Raw genomic sequence first — 6,810 nt, 5'->3', positions numbered from 1 at the left:
GCTGTTCAAAGCTGCCAGGCAGCTCTTTCCGCCCACGTCTCCTTTTGTTATTTTTTTATGCCATTTCCTTTTGACTTTTCAAAGCTGCAAGGGCAGCTTACTCATTCCCTCTTAGCTGTCTCCTTTTATTTTCATTTAGTTTCTAGCAGCCCCACATAGTAGAAAAATAAGTTCTTTTGATCATGTTACTCCTACAAACACAATATATCAAAAGTATCATAAATACTTAAAGCTTCCAACTAAATTAGACAAGAAAAGAATTATAAAAGGATGAAATGTATAGTTTAAAAATTGGTTTATCATTTAGCGTCACAATGGATTAGCAAAATTGTAATTTAAATTTGCTTTTGACGAATTTATTACATAAAATTTCACTTGTTCTATTTTTATTTTCTTTGCATAACAAATCCTATAAACACAAAAATAACGTAAATAGCTTAAAAATATAAGGAACTAACTAAGAAAAGACGAGTGAATTCGAAGTAAAAATATATATAAATATCATCCGATCAACTGTCAATGCCCAATTGGCAATCCTATGATCAGGAACATTTAGGATGTGTCTACGAAAGAATGGTCTCATGAATCTAACTTCATTAGATTACATTCTCCCAATCACATATTCCTTGGACTTTATCGTTTAAGCATATAACATTTATATGAGACGGCTCAAACAATAATCTTTGCCCTTTATATTAAACTAGATTAGTTTAACATGTGAAATGTCCGTAAAGCATCATCACATGATTGGTTTTAGGGCACATTTCCAACAATCTTCCACTTGCACTAGAGCCAATCAGCTTGGTCATCAGTGATGATACCTCTTCTGTAGTCATTTCATAAATGGCTGAGTAGTAGGCCTAGACAATGGATATCTATATGTTATCCATAGAAGCAACCTTGAGAATAACGACGTCACCATTATACATGATTCTCAATCATGTGGTTCGGTCTCTCATATGAGTTCGGATCTTGATGAGACCTTGATTCCCTGGCTTGAGCTATCGCCCCATTAGTGTCATACACTTTCTGGTTGGAACCGAATAGAGAGTTCATAAATGAACTTTCCCATCCAAACAACATTGTTGTAAGCTTCTTTATGGCAATATATTTTGCATTCATAATGGAACACACTAAAGTCATTACTTTAATGTTTCCATCCAAATATCTCTTTAGTCATAATAAAGAGATATCTGTTTATCTCTTCATTCATAATGAAGAAACATCCAATGATGGATTAGATTCATAATCTAATACATTTACGCTTCCTTTACGTTACTCTAATTCTTCCTCGATCTTTGAGGAATTTATCCTTTAGTATTTCTTAAATACTTAAGGACTCACTTGACAGTTGCCATGGTTCTGATCCTGGGCTTGCACTGATATCGTCTTGTACCGTTCTAGGTACAACTCATATCAATGTTTTTCATACAATATGAAATACATAAATCACCTTTATGCGTATGCATAAAGGATTCTTATTTACGCATTATTTCTTTGGGAGTCAAAGGGTACGTTCCCTTTGAGAAGAGTTACCTCCTAGTCTCACTAGAGTTGTTCTTCTAATTAAAGTTTATCATCATATGAGAAACTTCCTAGCATCTTTTGTCTATTATTAGGGATTGATATAATCAAATTATATCCTAAAATCTATCAATATAGATTTCCATCCCATGTATATAGACTATGTCTCCCATATACATTCTATCTTTATAGAATGTTTAAAGTCATAACTTTAACGAAGAAATATTCTTTTCATTTCCAAAATTAATATATCATATATACATTCATATATATCACATATATATTTATATATATATATATATATATATATAAATTTAGGAATATGATTAACTCCCACTAATGACACACCCCATCCCGAAGGAGGGCATGCTGGCCTTCACTTGAGAGTGACGTAACCATTTGCACAGTACGGAAGCTTTAAGATACAATTTATAAGTTGATACACCCGAAGGTGAGTCCTAATTTTGTCCAATCTGTCAGAACACCGTCGAATTCCTCGTAGTCACCACACCTTTGTGATTCTTGAACCTGGAGGGGCGCAAAACCAAAATTGAGTGGGTCAGTAAAACAATTCTTTTCCAAATCCAAACATTTCTCAAAACGTTGTAACCCCTCTCCGTAAAACCTGTATACTTTCCCAGAAATGTAAAATATAAATATACATATATATTCTCAAAACTTCATTTTTACTATCTCAACATTATCTCTTTATCAATCATGCCATGCCATGTCATCTCAACATTTCTCATATAAATTATGCCATGCCACATCATCTCAACAGTAATAAGGTATGAATGCATCAACATAATCATATCAGGTGCAAGAAAGTAATCAACCGTAGGCCCTCTAATAGCCCTATACGGTTGAACCTAGAGCTCAAAATCTATCATTATCACTCTACCGGAGTCACCTCTGTGACCCGTCCGGCCTTCTGCACACAAGTTACGCTCTAGTGCTTCTCATAAATCATCTGTGCACATAATCTAAGGTCACCCACCAGTCGGAATCTCACTAACACTCTCGCGACTGGTCTGTCGTACCCACTCCGCGTGGACTGTACGACTAGCATCTACTTGGATCCAAGGCGAGCGTGCGATGCGGTGAATACTATAAGCACTAAACCATGGTGCAGGATTTGAGCTCAATATATATCATCATCATCATAACAGTAATTAAATACTCATCTGTGCGTCCACCGCACCATTTCATACATATGCATCATAAATCAATTCTTACCTGTGCGTCCACCGCACCAATTCATACATATGCATCATATATTAATTCATGCATGGCATTTCAACTCACATTTCTATATACTTTTCATATCAATTCTATGCATGGTATTTCACTTCCCGTTTTTCCACATAACTCATATGCATTTCATTTTAAACATAATTTCATGCATTTTCAATTTCTGGGAAAACGTTAAGTATATATATATATACGGAAAACAAAAACTGCCCACTCACCTGGAGTTCGCCCTACAACTCCCTAGCACAATACGCCAAGGCGTCATGACGATCGGCGCCTAAAACAATAATCAATTCCAACCTCAGAATTCATATCGATAGAATATATAACTTATATAAAATACGTCACTACGTAGATTGATCCGGAAGATCCACCCCTCAGATTTTAAATCCATAACTTCCAGAGGTCCACATTATACCTCTAGGACAACATCCTAAAATTTCATTACCATCCAACGGTCGGATCTCCGTCAATTTCCAAAACTAAGTGACGGTTAACATTTTATATTATGGACTTACAATTCCAATTCCGGAAGATCCGTAACTCGGATTCCCAATCCGTAAGTTCCAATAATCCTCAAATATTACGTATTACAACGTATCAAAGTTTGGTGACGATCCAACGGTCGGATCATCAATTCACATTTTCACCTAAATGTGAAAACTATAAAACGTTATTTGAACACCTAACCAACAATCTTCAATAACTTTCTCATACGGTGTTCAATTTAGGTATATGAATATACCACAGTGATCTACTCGACGTCACGGACGTCGACATATTTTTAAAATAATTTTATTTTTATTTTTTATTTTTACTGTAGCACCTTCTTCTTCCTTGGGTCGCCGGACTGGTTTTTCCGGCGGCCGTTTTCTGGGCAGTTTTTCAAATTGCCATAACTTTGTCATTTCTCAACGAAATCAAGTGATTCAAAAACGAAAGTTGTAGCCCTTGAAGAGACAAAGAGAATGGTACCTTTACCAACACCTAGTTCGCCGTAGTTTGGCCGGAAACTGCCTCGAAAGCCTCGGAGGTCGCCGGAAACTGGGTATTTTTCAAATGAGTATAACTTCTTCAATACTCAACGAAATTGAGTGAAACAAAAAGGAAAGTTGTAGTACTTGACGAGACGAAGAGATTGATACCTACCTCGACGCCTAACTCGCCGGGGATTCGCCGGAAAATGCCTCGAAACCTCCGGCCAAACTTTGAACTTATCGATCTCCGTGTTCTTACGTCCAAAAACTTCCAACGAAGCACTCCGAGCTTCCTTGGAACCTCACTAAGCTCACTGTGAGCTTGGATTGTCCTAAAACAAAGTCAATTCGAAGATCATGAACAGTGCACTTTCACGGGGAGTTTAGAATCTAGGTTTTCCGAAGTAAAACTTACCTGAAATTGGTGTCTACGTGATCGTGGAGTCTCCAGGAGTTCGATGGTGGTCTTAACTCCGTCGTTGGTGGAAGTTTAAGGTTGTTTTGTGGTTGGTTTGTTCGAACGGAGAAGAAGAGTGACAGAGAGAGAGAGATTCGTGAGGGAGGAGAGAGAGACAGTATGCAGAAAATAGGGAGAGGATTGAGGGGTGTGGGGATCCCACGTGTCCAACTCAATCCAAATTGTTAAATTTTCGCCCCTTAGTCCCGTTTAAGGGCATTTTCGTCTTTTCATGTCCTCGGAATTAAAATTCCGGGACGGGCTGTGACAATCTTCCCTCCTTATAGAATTTCGTCCCCGAAATTCCAGCAACCAACTAAATCAACCATACTCCAACAATAGCTTCGGGTAAATCTTTCTCATCCGATTCTCTTTCTCCCACATACTTTTCTACTGAATGATTTCCTTCACAAAGCTTTTACTACTTACTCTGTCTTAATTCTCAGGACCTTCTTTTTCCAATCCAAAGTCGTCCTTGATTCCTTATCAAGTCGAATCCAATTTAATTCTCAATAGTTACACCAGAATCTCATGTGACGAATCTGCCACCTAGTGACAACGCATCGAATCATAAAATATGTTTTGCACCTTAACCAATTCTGAGGGCATCACAAGCTTGTAAGCAACTTCACCAACTTTTCGATAATCACTTAAGTCCGATTAACTTAGGATTTAACTTACCTTCTTTCTCTACCTTGGTTAATTCTTAAATTTCTTCGTCAAGCATTTAAGTTTCAAGTACGACCTTACCAAACAGGCCTAACTTGAAATTTAACAAGTATAACTTCTTCTCGATCTTCCATTCTTAATTTTTCTTCCGTTGGTTTTCAATCCACAAGATGATACTCTTGGCAAACGTGCCAGACATTAATCTTACTGTAGTCTTCTCACCAAGTGCTTCAGTTAGAACAAACTTTACGATCACCCTGATCGTACAATCATGTTCATTAAGCAATACAATTCACTTTCGCTGCCTCATATCAAAATCCTTCCAAGTAATGGATATTGAAGACTTTTTGGATTCGTAAAAATCTTGCATTCTTACCAAATATAATGCCTTCATAACTTCACAGCAAGAATGGTAATCATGATTTCTAAGTCACCCGTAGGGTAATTCATCTTATGAGATTCCATTTATCGTGAAACGTATGCAATCACCCTAACATTTGCATCAACATGCATCCAATACCATTCAAGAAACATCACTAAAAATTTATGATTACCACTATTCTCTGGGAATACCAAAATACGTGCATGAGTGAGGAAATACTTCAGTTGTTGAATCCTTTGCTCACAATTTCCTTCCCACTCATACATAACCTCTTTTCTCAACAGTCTCGTCAATGACAAAGCAATGACTGAAAAATCTTTCACAACCATCCAAGATAGCCTGGTAAGCTAAGAAATTCTGAATCTCAATTACAGCTCGTGGTTGTTCCAATTTCTCAATTTCTGCTATCTTTTAAGGATTCACTTGAATACCTTAAGAATATATAACAAATCTCAGAATGCCACCTGATTCGTCTAACTTTAGCATTTGCTACTTAGCATACAACCAACGTTCTCTCAATCTTTGGTTCACCGACTTAATACGTTTACATGCTCTGCTCTGGCTCAGAATATGCCAGAATATCTTCAATAAAAATGATATCAATCTATCAAGGCATTATTGGAATACTTCATCCATCAACTCATAAAACAGCATGAGTATCCACATAGCATCACCAAACTTCATAAGGACCATAACAAGTCCAGAAAACCATCTTATGATCAACGTCACTTATAATATTCAATTGGTAGTAACCAGATCTCAATTCAATCTTTGAATCTTCGCAATTACTTCTGAGCTGGTTAAATAAACATCAGTACATTACCATGGATAACGGTTCTTAATCGTTACCCGACTCCATTGTCTATAATCAATGAACAATCTCTAAGTCCATTTTCTTCCTCACCAACAAACTGGGGCTCCTCAAAAATGTTGTACTAGGTTGAATGAAACTTTTATCAACCAATTCTTTCAACTGAATTTCCAATTCCCTTAACTCATCCTGAACCAATCTTTAACATAGATTTATACCTGGCAACAAATCAATAGTGAACCTCATATCTCTGCCTGAAGGCAATCCAGGTATACTTTCAGGGAAGACATCAAGAAAAGTCTAACCCCTTTTTCATTTTTCACACTTCTCCAGACAACATCATTTAGCACCACATGAGCTAAGTATTTTTGGGCAGCCTTTCAAAACAATCTCTTTGCTTTCACAGCATAAATAATGGCTGAACTCACTTCACTTTGTATACCCACCAAAGTAACCTCTAATTAATCAACTCGATGGAAAGTAACTGGTTTCCCGTAACATTCCATCTAGTCACAACTATAAACAATCACTCTAATGGAATAAAATTAATTGACCCAATACATACTTTATTACTACTAAGCATTCTGAATAAGTACAATACTAACATAAAATAATCTACCGGTTTGCTTGCTTAACGAATCCACGAATGAGTTATTAATATTACGGTCTGCAGCCCGCAATACTGATAAATCATCGTTGTCTCGATAAGTAGGCAACCACTCTCAAAGATATAACATTA

General features: G+C 36.7%; 1 long non-coding RNA gene across 1 annotated transcript; it reads right to left on the bottom strand.

Moving 5' to 3' along the window:
- Positions 1–1,928: 1,928 nt before the first annotated feature.
- Positions 1,929–4,325, bottom strand: LOC139188026 (uncharacterized). Its single transcript, XR_011571135.1, has 5 exons — positions 4,168–4,325; positions 3,925–4,084; positions 3,751–3,819; positions 2,994–3,052; positions 1,929–2,052 (listed from the first exon to the last, which is right to left on the bottom strand). It is a non-coding gene; the product is annotated as an uncharacterized lncRNA (long non-coding RNA).
- Positions 4,326–6,810: the final 2,485 nt, after the last annotated feature.

This window comes from Malus domestica, chromosome 09 (assembly GCF_042453785.1).
Source record: "Malus domestica chromosome 09, GDT2T_hap1".
Lineage (NCBI taxonomy): Eukaryota > Viridiplantae > Streptophyta > Magnoliopsida > Rosales > Rosaceae > Malus > Malus domestica.
This window is presented reverse-complemented; position numbering and strand designations above follow the sequence as displayed.